Genomic DNA, 20762 nt, shown 5'->3' on the forward strand with positions numbered 1-20762 from the left:
GACAAGCCACTGATACAACCCCACCCACAGTGAGGAAGCTCCACAATAAAGAGAACTCCACAAATTACCAGAATATAAAAAGGCCATTCCAAACGCAGCAATATAACCAAGATGAAGAGACAGAGGAATACCCAACAGGTAAAGGAGCAGGAGAAATGCCCACCAAACCAGACAAAAGAGGAAGAGATAGGGAATCTACCTGAGAAAGAATTCCGAATATTGATAGTGAAAATGATCCAAAACCTTGAAGTCAAAATGGAATCACAGATAAATACCCTAGAGACAAGGATTGAGAAGATGCAAGAAATGTTCAACAAGGACCTAGAAGAAATAAAAAAGAGTCAATATACAATGAATAATGCAATAAATGAGATCAGAAACACTCTGGAGGCAACAAATAATAGAATAACGGAGGCAGAAGATAGGATTAGTGAAATAGAAGACAGAATGGTAGAAATAAATGAATCAGAGAGGAAAAAAGAAAAACGAATTAAAAGAAATGAGGACAATCTCAGAGACCTCCAGGACAATATGAAACGCTCCAACATTCGAATTATAGGAGTCCCAGAAGAAGAAGACAAAAAGAAAGACCATGAGAAAATCCTTGAGGAGATAATAGTTGAAAACTTCCCTAAAATGGGGAAGGAAATAATCACCCAAGTCCAAGAAACCCAGAGAGTCCCAAATAGGATAAACCCAAGGCGAAACACCCCAAGACACATATTAATCAAATTAACAAAGATCAAACACAAAGAACAATTATTAAAAGCAGCAAGGGAAAAACAACAAATAACACACAAGGGGATTCCCATAAGGATAACAGCTGATCTCTCAATAGAAACTCTTCAGGCCAGGAGGGAATGGCAAGACATACTTAAAGTGATGAAAGAAAATAACCTACAGCCCAGATTACTATACCCAGCAAGGATCTCATTCAAATACGAAGGAGAAATCAAAAGCTTTACAGACAAGCAAAAGCTGAGAGAATTCAGCACCACCAAACCAGCTCTCCAACAAATTCTAAAGGATACTCTCTAGACAGGAAACACAAAAAGGGAGTATAAACCCGAACCCAAAATAATAAAACAAATGGCAACGGGATCATACTTATCAATAATTACCTTAAACGTAAATGGATTGAATGCCCCAACCAAAAGGCAAAGACTGGCCGATTGGATACAAAAACAAGAACCCTCTATATGCTGCTTACAAGAGACCCACCTCAAAACAAGGGACACATACAGACTGAAAGTGAAGGGTTGGAAAAAGATATTCCATGCAAATAGAGACCAAAAGAAAGCAGGAGTGGCAATACTCATATCCGATAAAATAGACTTTAAAACAAAGGCTGTGAAAAGAGACAAAGAAGGCCACTACATAATGATCAAAGGATCAATCCAAGAAGAAGATATAACAATTATAAATATATATGCACCCAATATAGGAGCACCGCAATATGTAGGACAAATGCTAACAAGTATGAAAGAGGAAATTAACAACAACACAATAATAGTGGGAGACTTTAATACCCCACTCACACATATGGACAGATCAACTAAACAGAAAATTAACAAAGAAACGCAAACTTTAAATGATACATTAGACCAGTTAGACCTAATTGATATCTATAGGACATTTCACCCCAAAGCAATGAATTTCACCTTTTTCTCAAGTGCTCATGGAACCTTCTCAAGGATAGATCACATCCTGGGCCATAAATATAACCTTGATAAATTCAAAAAAATCGAAATCATTCCAAGCATCTTTTCTGACCATAATGCACTAAGATTAGATCTCAATTACAGGAGGAAACCTATTAAAAATTCCAACATATGGAGGCTGAACAACACGCTTCTGAATAACCAACAAATCACGGAAGAAATCAAAAAAGAAATCAAAATATGCATAGAAACTAATGAAAATGAAAACACAACAATCCAAAACCTGTGGGACACTATAAAAGCAGTGCTAAGAGGAAAGTTCATAGCAATACAGGCATACCTCAAGAAACAAGAAAAAAGTCAAATAAATAACCTAACTCTACACCTAAAGCAACTAGAAAAGGAAGAATTAGAGAACCCCAGAGTTAGCAGAAGGAAAGAAATCTTAAAAATTAGGGCAGAAATAAATGCAAAAGAAACAAAAGAGACCATAGCAAAAATCAACAAAGCCAAAAGCTGGTTCTTTGAAAGGATAAATAAAATTGACAGACCATTAGCCAGACTCATCAAGAAGCAAAGAGAGAAAAATCAAATCAATAAAATTAGAAATGAAAATGGAGAGATCACAACAGACAACACAGAAATACAAAGGATCATAAGAGACTACTATCAGCAATTATATGCCAATAAAATGGACAACCTGGAAGAAATGGACAAATTCTTAGAAAAATACAATTTTCCAAAACTAAACCAGGAAGAAATAGACAATCTTAACAGACCCATCACAAGCACGGAAATTGAAACTGTAATCAGAAATCTTCCAGCAAACAAAAGCCCAGGTCCAGACGGCTTCACAGCTGAATTCTACCAAAAATTTCGAGAAGAGTTAACACCTATCCTACTCAAACTCTTCCAGAAAATCGCAGAGGAAGGGAAACTTCCAAACTCATTCTATGAGGCCACCATCACCCTAATACCAAAACCTGACAAAGATACTACAAAAAAGGAAAACTACAGGCCAATATCACTGATGAACATAGATGCAAAAATCCTCAACAAAATTCTAGCAATCAGAATCCAACAACACATTAAAAAGATCATACACCATGACCAAGTGGGCTTTATCCCAGGGATGCAAGGATTCTTCAACATCCGCAAATCAATCAATGTAATTCACCACATTAACAAATTGAAAAATAAAAACCATATGATTATCTCAATAGATGCAGAGAAGGCCTTTGACAAAATTCAACATCCATTTATGATAAAAACTCTCCAGAAAGCAGGAATAGAAGGAACATACCTCAATATAATAAAAGCTATATATGACAAACCCACAGCAAACATTATCCTCAATGGTGAAAAATTGAAAGCATTTCCCCTTAAGTCAGGAACAAGACAAGGGTGTCCACTTTCACCACTACTATTCAACATAGTTCTGGAAGTTTTAGCCACAGCAATCAGAGCAGAAAAAGAAATAAAAGGAATCCAAATTGGAAAAGAAGTAAAACTCTCACTGTTTGCAGATGACATGATCCTCTACATAGAAAACACTAAAGACTCTACCAGAAAATTACTAGAGCTAATTAATGAATATAGTAAAGTTGCAGGATATAAAATCAACACACAGAAATCCCTTGCATTCCTATACACTAATAATGAGAAAGTAGAAGAAGAAATTAAGGAAACAATTCCATTCACCATTGCAACAAAAAGAATAAAATACTTAGGAATATATCTACCTAAAGAAACTAAAGACCTATATACAGAAAACTATAAAACACTGATGAAAGAAATCAAAGAGGACACTAATAGATGGAGAAATATACCATGCTCATGGATCGGAAGAATCAATATAGTGAAAATGAGTATATTACCCAAAGCAATTTACAAATTCAATGCAATCCCTATCAAGATACCGGCGATATTTTTCGCAGAACTAGAACAAATAATTTCAAGATTTGTATGGAAATACAAAAAACCACGAATAGCCAAAGCAATCTTGAGAAAGAAGAATGGAACTGGAGGAATCAATTTGCCTGACTTCAGGCTCTACTACAAAGCCACAGTAATCAAGACAGTATGGTATTGGCACAAAGACAGACATATTGATCAATGGAACAAAATAGAAAGCCCAGAGATAAATCCACATACATATGGACACCTTATCTTTGACAAAGGAGGCAAGAATATACAATGGAGTAAAGACAATCTCTTTAACAAGTGGTGCTGGGAAAACTGGTCAACCACTTGTAAAAGAATGAAACTAGATCACTTTCTAACACCGCACACAAAGATAAACTCAAAATGGATTAAAGATCTAAATGTAAGACCAGAAACTATAAAACTCTTAGAGGAGAACATAGGCAAAACACTCTCCGACATAAACCACAGCAGGATCCTCTATCATCCACCTCCCAGAATTCTGGAAATAAAAGCAAAAATAAACAAATGGGATCTAATTAAAATTAAAAGCTTCTGCACAACAAAGGAAAACATAAGCAAAGTGAAAAGACAGCCTTCCGAATGGGAGAAAATAATAGCAAATGAAGCAACTGACAAACAACTAATCTCAAAAATATACAAGCAACTCCTGCAGCTAAATTCCAGAAAAATAAACGACCCAATCAAAAAATGGGCCAAAGAACTAAATAGACATTTCTCCAAAGAAGACATACGGATGGCCAACAAACACATGAAAAGATGCTCAACATCACTCATTATTAGAGAAATGCAAATCAAAACCACAATGAGGTACCACTTCACACCAGTCAGAATGTCTGCGATCCAAAAATCTGCAAGCAATAAATGCTGGAGAGGATGTGGAGAGAAGGGAACCCTCCTACACTGTTGGTGGGAATGCAAACTAGTACAGCCACTATGGAGAACAGTGTGGAGATTCCTTAAAAAATTGCAAATAGAACTGCCTTATGACCCAGCAACCCCACTGTTGGGCATACACACAGAGGAAACCAGAATTGAAAGAGACACATGTACCCCAATGTTCATTGCAGCACTGTTTATAATAGCCAGGACATGGAAACAACCTAGATGTCCATCAGTAGATGAATGGATAAGAAAGCTGTGGTACATATACACAATGGAATATTACTCAGCCGTTAAAAAGAATACATTTGAATCAGTTCTGCTGAGATGGATGAAACTGGAGCCGATTATACAGAGTGAAGTGAGCCAGAAAGAAAAACACCAATACAGTATACTAACACATATATATGGAATTTAGGAAGATGGCAATGATGACCCTGTGTGCAGGACAGCAAAAAAGACACAGATGTGTATAGCGGACTTTTGGACTCAGAGGGAGAGGGAGAGGGTGTGATGATTTGGGAGAATGGCATTGAAACATGTATACTATCATGTAAGAATCGAAATGCCAGTCTATGTCTGATGCAGGATATGACACGCTTGGGGCTGACGCGCGGGGATGACCCAGAGAGATGTTGTGGGGAGGGGGGTGGGAGGGGGGCTCATGTTTGGGAACGCATGTACACCTGTGGTGGATTCATGTCAATCTATGCCAAAACCAATACAGAATTGTAAAGTAAAAATTAAAAATAAATAAATAAATTAAAAAAAAAAATAAGTGCAGGATCCTTAAGTTAAAAAAATGTATTTTAAACATGCTATAAGAATTTGTCACTTTTTCATAGTTTTTTTTGAACCAAAAGTGTATATCTTTATTTATTTTAGGAACACAGAGGTAACTGTTGACACCTGATTTCCTTTTGGCAGATGCCCAGATAGAATCAGTATTAACAATGTGCATTAAATGCCAAATGCAGGGGGAATGACAAATGTGCCAAATGATTTAATATCAATATCGAGTAAAGGTAAAGATTAACAGAAATGATCTTTTCCTCTTAGTTTGCAAAATAATTTGAAAGTGCTTTTTGCCTTTGAAAAATACTTTACAAAGCATGATTTTAAAATGAAGATAGTGGTTTTTATATATGTTCTGTAAAAGCACTATTGTATACCTGATAATCACTTAGCAGTTTTGATTGGTATATGTTTAATAGTGAAAAAGGATATTTAAGTCCAATGTTTGGGGAAAAAGCTAAATAATGATAATCAGAAAAGATATTTCTTAGACCAGGTTGAGCAATCTTAATCAAACCTGAGAGTGTTTCAGAGATAGGCTCATAGCCTGTCCTGTTTTCTCACTTTTCCCCAAGGGAGCTTGGTGGCAGAAGAGAGTGGATGAGCATGAACCAAGTATCATGTCGACTGACAAAGTATTGGCTGTTGCCTCTGTAATCACTTAGCCCTCTTCCCTTTAATGAGGTGATCTTAATAACTGTCTCTCAATTTCAAAAATACTGAACAGCCAATGCAGATAAATTTTAAAATGCAGAAAAACAGAAAGGAAACATGAAATTTTAAAAAGTCAGCATCAGTCTTCCTACTCAGATTATAATTCTTGCTAAGATCTTGGTATGTTGTTACCACTAAGCCATGCTATATATTCTGATTGTACTTTTCTTATCGATTGTGCCATAACCAGTTTCCGACAACAATAAATACTCTTCCACAACATCCTCTAACATAGCTGCATGGTATTCCATTATATGAGTATACTCTAACTTACCCAGTCTGCAATAATTTGAGATCTGGAATTTTTATTTGGGGGCATTATTAATAATGTCAGCATATTAATTTTTATTCTTTGGTCTTCTTTTTTCAAATAAGGATACCAAGTAAAGAAAGAATTATTAAGGGAGGTGTATCTATTCTGTTTTCATGAATAAATGCACTCATTGGAATGAAGGGTTACATGAGTTATGAAAAGTGTCTTTTGTCATTTGACATAGCTTGAGATAATATTGAATTAATCATTAAATTAGTTCTAGTTTACTAAAAGAAACTGGACTGGATTTTTTCCATTCTGAGTTATGGTTTTATCATGTAATCATAATATTAGAAAAATCAGTAAATTATTTTTGGTGAAGTTTTTATTCTCAATAATAAATGTAAAGTTTGTACAAGAATCTTCTTTAGCAGCCTATTAAACACAGAGATGCTAGTGTTGGGCTTTGAATTAAAGTGAAGTTGGCAAAAAATTATGGATTCCTATTATCTGCTAATGACAAAGGGAATCAATAGGAATCATATTGTGGTGCCATTCTTGTATTAAACCATATATTTTAAAATGATATTACAATTTTTAGTAAAAGGGAAAGTGTTGAAAAATTTTAACAGGGAAAGGAATAGAAACTGTTCAACCACAACACCTGTTAATAGTGGCTAAGCAGTGATGCAATAGAGGTCAAAGTGGATTTAAGGAGTAAGGATAAAACCCAAATAAACATGTTTTCTGAAATATGATTTTAATCATAAGGTGGCAGAATATGTTAGTTAGCAAGATTCTTTCTGAAAATTTATTGTATATTAAACTACAATATTCTTTTTCTCCCCAAACAAGACTGACTTTGCACTTTATGAACTATATAAACATGTATACACACACACACACACAGATTTTCTGCAAATGTAAAAAGGTTTTTACTACCTTGATGAGTTCCAATATAGTCAATTATCTTTATAAACTAGCACCTTATGAGTAGAGAAGTTTCCATATTAAGAGTGATGAAACAGTTAATAATTTCAATTAGATGCTATTGCTCTTCCAGACACGTGTATTTCATAGCCAGTAACACAAAATCGAGAAACACATCTACACCAAGAACATATTTTGTTGCTATCTTCTAGGAAAAGAGATATTATTTCTTTTCCTGGAGTGAACTTCTTAACTCACAGCTGTAGTAACTTCCATAAGCTAATACAAATTCCATATGTACAATGGATCAGAACATAAGCTTTTTGAAAAACCTATATAAACCAGCTGTTTGCAAGGTTCCTTTTTTGTTTTATTGGTTAGCAGCAAATGGATTTTTACATAGACCCAGATGTTCAGAGAGACTCCGTAGCAACATCCTACACATGGTGTGGTGTGATACTGGGAGAAGACTACCTATTGTTTGCAAGACTAGATTCTTTAAAGCAAATATGCAATACAATAATCTGATAATAAATACCCAAACAGAACTGTATGTTATCCCATCTTTGAACACTTTCTGCATTGTGCATGTCATACAAGTACTGTGTGCATTTTGAGATTATCCTGACCGGTGGATAATGATGTCAGCAGCACCACAGTATTAACAATATGAAAAAATATTCCCATTGCATTTACTCTCTTTTTGGAGATGCAGTGCTAGTATCAACTTGCAAATGGACCAGAATATATCTCCATAAGCAACCGCTGTTGCTTAAGACACTAAAATATCAGCATGTATGTGTATATGTATGCATATATATGTTATATAGAGTTGCATGCCATTTATATCCTAAGTTAAACTCATACTTAACTACTTTTGCAAAGGATTTTTGAATTATAATGACAATTTCTTAGATTATACGCATGGTGATTTTTTCCTGAGTCTGTTCTCAATCTTTATATCCTCTAATCATACAAGCAGAATTGCATGTGATGCACAATAAAATATTAGCCATAAAATCTGAAACAATTCTTACATCTTGATAATACTGTAGTTTAACACAAAGGCAATACATTCTGCTTTTTCCATTTCCTGAAAACCACAAAACTCTATTAGCCCTCTCCATACACCTGCAGGAAACAAGGTTGGTAATTTTAAAGAAGTATTCCAAAGTTCTAATAACATAATTGGGGGGATTCTGTATGAAAAACAGAGAGGAACTTAATTTCTACTAATTTCTATTTAAGTCTCTTAAATAATCATTAACCAAAACTTATATAGATTTAAATATGAACAAATGAGTAAATAATCATAGTAGCCTTGTACTTTATTGACCTGGAGTCAGATAACCTGAATATGAGTTCTAGGTGGAGAAGAGGGGAAAGGGGAGTTTATGGATGTTGATTGTCTGTGGTCTGCTCTATCCTGGGTGTTTGTATGTCTCATCTCACATCTCTATAAGGTAGACACTATGTATTCCACTTAACAACTGTGCAAACAGAGGCTCAGTGATGTGATGCAACTTGCTCCTCAGTTACAGTGCTAGGACGGGCACCTGAAATTGCAGGGAAGATCCATCCTTGGTCCTTTACAGTATACTTAAAATGGAACTTTCTGAATATTTAGTTTCCTCAGGTATGAAAGAAGGACAGGGATGCTGCATTACCTATCTCCTAAGATATTTTAAGGATCAAATGAAATAGGGAGTTGGTGATGGACAGGGAGGCCTGGCATGCTGCGATTCATGGAGTCGCAAAGAGTCGGACACAACTGAGCAACTGAACTGAACTGACTGAACAATATTCTAAATTGTGGAACTCTACAGAAATAAGAATGAGCAGAATAAACAGCAAGGTTTTCTTAGCAATAAAGTCACAATCCATATTCCACGGCATTTCCTTCTCCCTTCCTCTTTCCATTTCTCCTTCTGACATCTCTCCTCTGATTCACCTCTTCCCTCCATGGTGAAAAAGTCTTTTTGGTAACTTAAAGTTGTTGATGTTGTTCAGTCACTCAGTCATGTCTGGCTCTTTGAGATCCCATGGACTGCAGCACAACAGGCCTCCCTGTCCTGCAGCTTAAAGTTGCCCAGTAGAAATACTGAATTTGGGCCCTAGAATGTACCCTTTTTCTCTCCTCTTATTTAGTCTTCACCTCACTGTAATAGGCTTTTGCGTCCTCCACTCCACTGAAACCACCAGTGTCTTTACAAGCACATTTGGTGCCTTTGTCCCAATTAGGAAAAAAGGCATCTGCTCCTCTGGGGGATGCTTTCATGAGCAGAATGAAGGCTGACATCCTGGTTCAGTCAACAACTTGTACAACTATCTTTAGCCAATGAAGATTACTTTGGCAAGCTCATCAATGACCTCTTACTGGCAAAATCCAATGGACTTCTTTCAAACTTCATCTTACTTAAGTTCTTTGTGACATTTAACACTGTGAATTCCCTCCTAGAACCAACCTCCTTTCCAAGAGAATCTGATCCCTGTGTTTCCTGATTTTCTTCCTAAAGTTCTAGCAGTTTCTTAGCCTCCTTTTTTTTTCTTTTTAAATGAATTTTTATTGGAGTATAGTTGTTTTGTATTGTTGTGTTAGCTTCTAACTGTACAGCGAAATGAATCATCATACATATATATGTATCCCCTTCCTTTTGGACTTCCTCCCCATTCAAGTCACCAAGCATTAGGTACATTTCCCTGTGCTATACAGTAGGTTCTTATTAATTATCTATATTGTATATATATTAGTGTATATATGTCCAACTTGATTTCCCAATTCCTCCTTCCCTGCTTGGTATCCATATATTTGTTCTCTAATTTTTGGAATATCACTCAGCTATAGAAAAGAATGAAATTGAGTCAAAGAGACGTAAATGAACCTTGAGAGTGTTATACAGAGTGAAGTTAAGTCAGAAAGAGAAAAATATCATATATTAGCACATGTATGTGAAACCTAGAAAATGGTAAAGATGATCTTAGTGTTCTGCATGGGCTCTTTTTTCTCTAGCTGCTTCTAGTTCTGTCTTGAACCTCTTGTTTCTTATGCCACACCAAGCAAGTAATGAGCTGCCAAAAGATGGCAGTATATGGGTTTGGGCTAAGTTCTGCAGCAAGCTATAATCTTTGAATGTGAGGAATCATCTAACCCAGCCCTTGACAGAAGAATCAGTGTGCTCTGAAACAAGACATTAGGGTGGCCCCCATTTACACGGGTTCACCCCACCTTCCATGTATTACTCTGCCTAGTATGTTCCTAGAGGATGTCCTATGGTCATAGTTTGGGGAGAACTAGTGGTGATGAGGGGCATCCCATTCATTTCCATAGCTAGCACTTGTCACAAGGCCTGGTACACAGTTTCATTGACCTGAATAAATGATTCTAGCCATACCACTGGAGGTGCTGAGTGACCTAGGAAAGGCCACTTCAAACCCTCTGGACTTCAGATTCCTTATGTGTAAGAAAATAGTAATGACAAGGCTTTCCTGGGGTCTGTGATTTGGAGAATGAACAAATATTTTTAAACTTTGAAGTGCTATGCAAATGGGAAGATTAGAAGATTAGAGAATTGCCTCTGTGTTGCTTGTTAGCAAATGTGCCTAGAGTGTAATCATTTAATGACTAAAAGAAATGCTTCAATTTTCTCATTGGCAATTTTTTGTTCAATAAAGTGGTTAGCCTAAACGATAGGAATTCATATTGTTTTCTATGGAATTCGATGAAGTTACCTTCATTTTGAATCAAACAGTGATAACCTTTTTAACAATTCTGTTTCCTGAATTCATCCTGAGGTTGAAAATGGGCCCACCTTTGCTCCATCGTTTACCCAGGTGGCACATGAACTTGTGGCCGCTGCTCTCATCTCCCTGCTGCTGACTGTAATGATTGTCATCTGACATTTGTTCCCACAAATCCTCAAAATTATTCTCATCAAGGTGACCCAAACTTCCTTTCTGCTAAATCCAGTGGATGCCTTGAGGCAGCCCCTCCCTTGACCAGCTTAGCAACCTCTGACACAGTGGACCAACCCTCTTCACTGAACTTTTGCTTAGCTTGGTGCCTGTGAGGTTGTACTCTCCTGATTTTCCTTCACATCTAAACAATCTTCCCCATTTCCTTTTCTCCATTAATTTTCTCTTGTGCTTCTGTCCTGGGTCTGTTTGTTAGTTTTTTTCTTTTCACTCTACATTCACTACCCATGCAGTTTCATGCATTTTTAGACTTTCACTCATGATCTACATTCAGTTCAGTTCAGTTGCTCAGTCATGTCTGACCCTTTGCGACCCCCTGAATCGCAGCACGCCAGACCTCCTTGTCCATCACCAACTTCCGGACAGCACTCAAACTCATGTGCATTGAGTCGGTGATGCCATCCAGCCATCTCATCCTCCATCATCCCCTTCTCCTTCTGCTCCCAATCCCTCCCAGCATCAGGGGATTTTCCAATGAGTCAACTCTTCTCATGAGGTGGCCAAAGTGTTGGAGTTTCAGCCTCAGCATCAGTCCTTCCAATGAACACCCAGGACTGGTCTCCTTTAGGATGGACTGGCTGGATCTCCTTGCAGTCCAAGGGACTCATAAGTCTTCTCCAGCACCACAGTTCAAAAGCATCAATTCTTCGGCGCTCAGCTTTCTTCACAGTCCAACTCTCACAATCATACATGACCACTGGAAAAACCATAGTCTTGACTAGATGGACATTTGTTGGCAAAATAATGTCTCTGCTTTTGAATATGCTGTCTAGGTTGGTCATAACTTTCCTTCCAAGGAGTAAGCGTCTTTTAATTTCATGGCTGCAATCACCATCTGCAGTGATTTTCAGTTCAGTTCAGCTCAGTTCAGTCGCTCAGTCGTGTCCGACTCTTTGCGACCCCATGGATCGCAGCATGCCAGGCCTCCCTGTCCATCACCAACTTCCGGAGTTCACTCAGACTCATATCCATCAAGTCCATGATGCCATCCAGCCATCTCATCCTCTGTCGTCCCCTTTTCCTCCTGCCCCCAATCCCTCCCAGCATCAGAGTCTTTTCCAATGAGTCAACTCTTCGCATGAGGTGGCCAAAGTACTGGAGTTTCAGCTTCAGCATCATTCCTTCCAAAGAAATCCCAGGGCTGATCTCCTTCAGAATGGACTGGTTGGATCTCCTTGCAGTCCAAGGGACTCTCAAGAGTCTTCTCCAACACCACAGTTCAAAAGCATCAATTCTTCGGTGCTCAGCTTTCTTCACAGTCCAACTCTCACATCCATACATGACTACTAGAAAAACCATAGCCTTGACTAGATGGACCTTAGTCGGCAAAGTAATGTCTCTGCTTTTGAATATGCTATCTAGGTTGGTCATAACTTTTCTTCCAAGGAGTAAGTGTCTTTTAATTTCATGGCCGCAGTCACCATCTGCAGTGATTTTGGAGCCCCCAAAAATAAAGTCTGACACTGTTTCCCCTGTTTCCCCATCTATTTCCCATGAAGTGATGGAACCAGATGCCATGATCTTCGTTTTCTGAATGTTGAGCTTTAAGCCAACTTTTTCACTCTCCTCTTTCACTTTCATCAAGAGGCTTTTTAGTTCCTCTTCACTTTCTGCCATAAGGGTGGTGTCATCTGCATATCTGAGGTTATTGATATTTCTCCTGGCAATCTTGATTCCAGCTTGTGTTTCTTCCAGTCCAGCATTTCTCATGATGTACTCTGCATATAAGTTAAATAAGCAGGGTGACAGTATACAGCCTTCACATACTCCTTTTCCTATTTGGAACCAGTCTGTTGTTCCATGTCCAGTTCTAACTGTTGCTTCCTGACCTGCATATTGTTTTCTCAAGAGGCAGATCAGGTGGTCTGGTATTCCCATCTCTTTCAGAATTTTCCACAGTTTCTTGTGATCCACACAGTCAAAGGCTTTGGCATAGTCAATAAGCAGAAATAGATGTTTTTCTGGAACTCTCTTGCTTTTTCAATGATTCAGTGGATGTTGGCAGTTTGATCTCTCGTTACTCTGTCTTTTCTAAAACCAACTTGAACATCTGGAAATTCACGGTTCATGTATTGCTGAAGCCTGACTTGGAGAATTTTGAGCATTACTTTACTAGCGTGTGAGATGAGTGCAATTGTGCGGTAGTTTGAGCATTCTTCGGCATTGCCTTTCTTTGGGATTGGAATGAAAACTGACCTTTTCCAGTCCTGTGGGCACTGCTGAGTTTTCCAAATTTGCTGGCATATTGAGTGCAGCACTTTCACAGCATCATCTTTCAGGATTTGGAATAGCTCCACTGGAATTCTATCACCTCCACTATCTTTGTTCGTAGTGATGCTTTCTAAGGCCCACTTGACTTCACATTCCAGGATGTCTGGCTCTAGGTGAGTGGTCACACCATCATGATTATCTGGGTCGTGAAGCTCTTTTTGTACAGTTCTTCTGTGTATTCTTGCCACCTCTTCTTGGCTATTCTCAAATCTCTTCTCTAGTCCAGTCCAGTCTTCAGTTTCACCACCAAATAACTATCTTCTTGACCAAATGAGTTGTCCACAAGCAATTTAAAGTCAACATGTTCAAAATCAAACTGGATTTTTGATGTAATGAGTGGGCTTATGCAAAAGCTCATGTTCCTTGCAGGGAGAAGTTACCAGCCTAAGTGTCTTCCCAGCAGAAGGGACAAAATTCAGAGTGTCTGCATATGCTATTCCTTCCACCCTGAATCCTTCTTCCATGCCCCATGCCCTGGCACCCTGCCACCTGTGTTCTGTTCACTCCAGCTAATCCTCAAATTTCTAATTTCAGTGGACCCTAGTCCTGAAAACATCCCTGACCCTCACAATCTGAGTACGACATTTCTTATGTGTTTTGTCAGAAATCAGTCATTGATATTTTTCTGCCATAGAGGTTTGTGACATTTTATTGTAATTATAAGCATACATGTCTCCCTCATTAGATTTTAAGCTCCATAAGGGCTGGGACCACATGGATTTCCCTGGTGGCTCAGTGCTAAGGAATCCGCCTGCAATACAGGAGACACTAGTTTGATCCCTGCATCTGGAAGATGGCCTGGAAAAAGGAAATGGCAACCACTCCAGTGTTCTTGCCTGGAGAATCCCAAGGACAGAGGAACTTGTTGGGCTATAGTCCACAGAGTCACAAAAGACTCAGACATGACTGAGTGACTAAAGAACAACAAAAGGTTGGGACCGTATCTATTGTGGTTGTCTTTACAGCCACCACTCCTAACACAATGCCTGATGTGGGTAGCTCTCAGGAGAAGGGCATGGGCTAAACACTCACACCAAAAGCTGTCTTCTACACATCCTGGATCCTACCCAAGCCATCATCATATTGCCTAAAGCACTGTTTTGCACTTATTTTTTATGTATCTTTCTAAAAGACTGTATGTAGTTTGAGGGCAGAAAGACTATTCAGTTCAGTTCAGTCGCTCAGTCGTGTTCGACTCTTTATGACCCCATGGACTGCAGTGAGCCAGGCTTCCCTGTCCATACCAACTCCTGGAGCTTGCTCAAACTCATGTCCATCGAGTTGGTGATGCCATCCAACCATCTCATCCTCTGTTGTCCCCTTCTCCTCCTGACTTCAATCTTTCCCAGCATCAGGGTCTTTTCCAATGAGTCGGTTCTTCGCATCAGGTGGCCAAAGTATTGGAGTTTTAGCTTCAGCATCAGTCCTTCCAATGAATATTCAGAGAGACTATGACTGATTCATATTTTAAGTCCCAGGGCCTAGGACAGCACCTAAGACAAATGAGTGCTCAGTATATGTTCATTTAGTAGTTGAATAAATCGATAGAAGGGGGAAGAACTAGAGTATTCATCTACCCTATTATCTCCTTATGTGTGTTATAAGGATCACTAATCCTATAAGATGTTTTATATTATAGGTTGGCAATTTTTTTCTGGAAAGAAAAAATAGTAAATATTTCAAATAGTAAATATTCTAGGCATTGTAGGCCCTCTGTTGTTGATAGTTTTTCAACTCCCTAAGTTTGTAGAGGAAATCAGACCCAAGGAAGAAAAATAATTTTCCCAAGGTCACAAAACTGTTCATTTCAGAAGGAGCACAGAATCTCCCAAATTCTAGACTCTCATTACAGTGTCTTTCCATATAAAAGCTTTCACCTTCATTATAGATGTTTCGCTTCCCTCTCAATGGCCAACATCAACACCTCCTTCTATGCGCACATGTCCAGGCCCTACCTGTGTCCAGCAGACTGCCATCTGGGTTTTATTCCCAATTGCACTACTGTACTTCTGTCTAGCTAGAGGATGTCAAAGTAACTACTTGACTGTTGAAGTGATTGTTTATTTCTTGTTGTTGTTAAGTCACTAAAACATGTCCTACTCTTTGCGACCCCATGGACTATAGCACACCAGGCCTCCCTGTCCCTCACCATCTCCCAGAGTTCACCCAAACTCATGTCCCTTGAATTGGTGATGCCATCCAACCATTTATTTGCTCACTCATTGATTTTTTCTTTTAACAAAGGTATTTAGCTGGCACTAACAAACCAAATTGCCACCTCCTATTTGTGAAATGTTCATTAAATCTCCACATGTTACTATGTCTTTTCTTTTGAAAGAAACATTAGAAATCTTTGATAGCAATATTGTCATCTTGCTGTAGACAAGCGTCTGTTACTGTTTTAAATCCTGACAACCTCGGCCAAGGTGACCGTGTTCAGTTCCTAGTGGGGAAATGTATCCATTTCCTGGCAAGGATGTAAGAATGCACAATGGAGAAGGATTTCTAATTTCTCAGAGTGAGAACAACTTACTCTCCTAGCTGCTCGTGACTTCCTCTAGCGTTGTCTGTGCTTTGATTCTGTTCCCAGCTATTGGCAATGGATTAAAGGAAGGCAGTAACACATTAGGGTTAAGTGACTTTTCACTGAGTTAAAACATTACACCTACAAATTTCACTTTATACATGTTGTCAATATTTTTTTGAAAGGACAGAAGGAAATATGTGTCTCCTGGTATTTTGCTAGCTTCCTAAACTTTGCTGCTCGCATTGCCAACCTAAGTGTATCCTACCCTTGGTTCCTTCTCCATGTAGCAAACTTAGAACCCCAAAGCCTGCTTTGCACACTCTCCAGTGATGGTTGAGGGCTGCTTCAGGGTAAGTTCTGTGGGGACCAGGTGGTCCCGCAGTGAAGGGAGAAGGAAGGATTGCTCTCTTCAACCTCTCCAACAAATCACTGTGTTTTCCACACCCAAGCCAGAACCCACTGTCAGAGTGCATTAATTTCTTTCCTTGTCTACCCAGAGCTATTGCCTCAGTTCCAAAAGGTTTTCTTTTTTTGAAATGGAGATGAATTATGCAAGTTACTGCTGACCTCTATTTCCATCTGTTTTTAATTTTAGTAGAGGTAAATTGTGCATTCATCTATCTTCCATCTATCTCTCTATTCATCTGTCTTCTCATGGTTAACAAGAGCTAAGATTCAGAGTCAAACTTCTTAAGTTGAAATTCTTATCCCAGTAACTTCTGGGATTTTAAGTCGGTTGTTCAACTTCTGTATTTCTCAGTTATCTCACCCTTAAAATGGGAATAATGTTAATGCTTTATATCTAGAGTTGTTATAGGATTAAATAAGATAACACACACAGAAAATTTGGACCAGCATGTAATTTGTAGTAGCACTCAATAAGTGTTATTTATTTATTTTTATTATTGTTATTATTTTGATTATAGGTACTTTGTTATTATTCAAGAAGTAAATTCTATATCTATTGTGAAAAAAGGAAAGAGATAAGCTCTAGCAGAGGCAAAGGAAACAGTAGTAAGAAGAAAATAAGTAGGTCTATCTAAGTCACCAGGAAGCAAAACAAAAGGAAAAAGCTGTGTGGATCACAATAAACGGTGGAAAATTCTTCAAGAGATGGGAATACCAGACCACCTGACCTGCCTCTTGAGAAACCCGTATGCAGGTCAAGAAGCAACAGTTAGAACTGGACATGGAACAATAGACTGGTTCCAAATAGGAAAAGGAGAACATCAAGGCTGTATCTTGTCACCCTGCTTATTTAACTTATATGCAGAGTACATCATGAGAAACGCTGGGCTGGACGAAGCACAAGCTGGAATCCTGCTGAGCGCTGAAGAATTGATGCTTTTGAACTGTGGTGTTGGAGAAGACTCTTGAGAGTCTCTTGGACTGCAAGGAGATCCAACCAATCCATTCTAAAGGAGACCAGTCCTGGGTGTTCTTTGGAATGACTGATGCTAAAGCTGAAATTCCAATACTTTGGCCACCTCATGCAAAGAGTTGACTCATTGGGAAAGACTCTGATGCTGGGAGGGATTTGGGGCAGGAGGAGAAGGGAACGACAGAGGATGAGATGTTTGGATGGCATCACTCAATGGACATGAGTTTGAGTGATCTCCGGGAGTTGGTGATGGACAGGGAGGCCTAGCGTGCTGCAATTCATGGGGTTGCAAAGAGTTGGACACGACTGAGCGACTAAACACTTTTTTCCCTTCAATCAAACTACAAGAGTCTGTAGCACATCCTTCAACCGAGGCCCATCTTTAGGTTTTCCCACACAAGGAGATTAGATTCTGTAGCTGGAGAATACTCAGTTGAAGAATTTTGCAGTTAAGAAGGCTTCTGAGGACTAATTTAATTGAGTCACTCTTATGCTTAACATTATTTCTATGGGGAAATTAATTCTACACTATAAACAAAGCAAACTAGAAAAAAACTTTTGCGGTGAGACCAATCAGTAAACTAGGACAGCCAATAAACTACATTTCTGGTTGAGAAATAGAAAGAAATGTTGGTGCCATTTAGATGGTTATGGTCTTGTCACTGTCATGCTAATGTTTTAGGATTTCTTTTTTTTTTTTGCTTTTTTTATAAAAAGGAAATCAACATGTATTTTAAATGTCAATTCAATTTCAAACAAGAGTAGAAGTAATGTCTTTACTAAAAAATACTGTTATATTTGTCTTTCTAACAAAAATACTCTGTTATATTTGTCTTTCTAATGGAGTAATAAAAACCTTAAACTTTTATTTGGGTGAAATTTTAAAGTATATAATGAATTTGGCATTATAATGAAAATCAAGATATATTTCCAATTTTAAAGACATAAGGAAAGGAGCAAAATCAAAATGATGATTTTTGATCTGAAAATCTGAGGAAATAATTATTCCAAAAGTGTAAAGTTGTAGCTGACTGTGAATGCTGTACAATGTAATTGTTCCTCTTATTTTTTTCAAATTTTTCTTTTAGAAAAGTTATAGTTTAACTTTTCTTAGTTACTATATCTTGATATTTATATGATAGAAAAATAATATACTTAAAGAAAGATGTAGTTGAGATCTCAAAAGTTCAGTCTTTTCAATTATTTTCAATTTTATGCAGATAATAATATAATACTATGAAATATTGGGTAGACTGTTTAAGCTGACAGTAGCTCATGAGGTATCTCAATCAATTTTTTTTAATGTATTTTTGAAATTTGTTTATTCATTATGTTCCATTGTTTAGATGCAAATGGGATGGTATAGACTGTGTTTCTTGAACAGGAACACTATCTCTACAAACAGCAAGGCCATTATAGCAGAATCACCTTTGGAGGTACAATCCCTAAGTTACACCTTGCCAAGGGCTCTTCCACTGAGGTCCTCAGCCCCCAACATGGCCTTCAATGCCCCTGTCTCCTGGTATTTACACCCTCATGTTAATTCCTTACATAATGAGTAGAGTTAACTTGTATAGCAAATGGGATACAGGCAAACCTCAGAGATATTGCAGGTTTGGTTCCAGGCCACAGCAATAAAGCAAATATATCAATAAAGTGAGTCACATAAATTTTTTGGTTTGTCAGAACCACTTCTGAATGCCTGCTAAGTTTAAGGAAATCTGTATGTGGCAAGAGATAATTAACATCCTCCATCTTCAAAACACCTGAGGGAACTCCCTGGTAGTTCAGTGGTTAGGTCTCCATGCTCTCGCTGCCAAGGGTCCAGGTTTGATCTCTGGTTGGGGAACTAGGATCCTGCATGTCACGCAGTATGGCCAAAAAGAAACAAAAACAAAAAACAAACACCCAAACTGTGGTCTGTCTTTGGCCATAGTTTCTTCTAGCTACTATTCATACAATTAACAAAATCTTCCAGGTTGCAGTGAAGTTTGCTCTTCATCATGTGAAACATCTTTCACCAATCCCTGTATATTGACTTTTAGCCTCTATTTTCTCCGTTTCCTTGAAGGTTTACATTTTAACATCTAGCCTGATAGGGAGTTTTGGTGAAACCTCCTGAATAACCATTTGCAACATTTGATTTGTTATAATTGGTCAAAATGCTTCACCAGAAATAAATCAAAGGCAGAGCTAAAAACAACGCAGGGAAGTGCCATTAAAGAAAACACAGAATGGCATATGAATATTCACTGGCCGAAGTCTTAAAACGGCACTCATCATATGTATTGGCTGACTGTAGGTGAGAAAACACTATATTTTTCTATATTTATATTTGTATCAGTCAGAATAGATTAGATTTTGCTGTAATATAAAAAAAATCCCAGAGATTTTATAAAACAAAGATTATTTTTTGCTCTATATTTCCATGGGTTGACTTGGAATTTTGCTCTGTATTATCCTCACTTCAATCGAACAAAAAATTAGTGGGAACATTTCTGGTCACGATGGAAGAAGGAAAAGGCTATAACAATTTATATTCACTTTTACTCAAATTCCATTGACCAAGTAGTCACATGGTCATGCCTAATTTCAAAGAAGAGGAAGTACAATCCTATTGTACCCATAAGGAGAATATTTTGTTAACAGCACATTTGCCACAGTATGTATAAATTAATATCAAATGTTTCTGAGGTCACTATACTATAAAGGCAGTGCTACATGAGACAGACTTATATTGTGACTTTTTTCAGGCAGAGGGAAGGATTGAAATGGAGATAAAATGCAGTAGAGAGAGTACAAAGAAACAAAAAAAGGTACAAAGACAATTAACTGAATGTATTTGTTATTTTGTGTGTTAAAGACCAAATGCCTTAGGGCACAGGGAAAGGGAAAGGGTGATAGTGACTAGATGTTTATAGAATCTCTGAATGAATGAATGAAGCCCTGGAATCTTGAATATTTTATTAACGGTCTCAGGTGGCTCCATAACCCTATAGTTGACCCAGCGCCTCTAATGGTCTCTTTCATTGACGGGCCACCCTCTCTGGAACACTCAGTACTAGCAGTGACTTCAGTCAGTCTGGAATCCTCAAACCCATGGAAAGTTGTGTTTATTCAAGTTTGGACCATACTAACATTGGTGAGCTTGACCATTTCTCAACTCTGAAGACCATCCTCTATGAGTTGTGGCATTTTCTTCCATTGCAAAATTCATGAGAGCCACAACACTAGCCACGTGGAATATCTACTCTTCACAGTTACGAAAGGAATAGACTTTCTTTGTGTAGTCATTATATTGAAATAGATGGTAATTCTTTCCTCCTATCATTTCTCACTTTGTTTCCAATTCTTTGACTTGTTCTGCTTTCTGAAACATTTTAATTTTATCTTTTTACTTTTCTTTTGAATTTTTAATTGACTGTAAATATA

Source organism: Oryx dammah, unplaced genomic scaffold, assembly GCF_014754425.2.
Source record: "Oryx dammah isolate SB20612 unplaced genomic scaffold, SCBI_Odam_1.1 HiC_scaffold_5, whole genome shotgun sequence".
In the NCBI taxonomy this organism is placed as follows: domain Eukaryota; kingdom Metazoa; phylum Chordata; class Mammalia; order Artiodactyla; family Bovidae; genus Oryx; species Oryx dammah.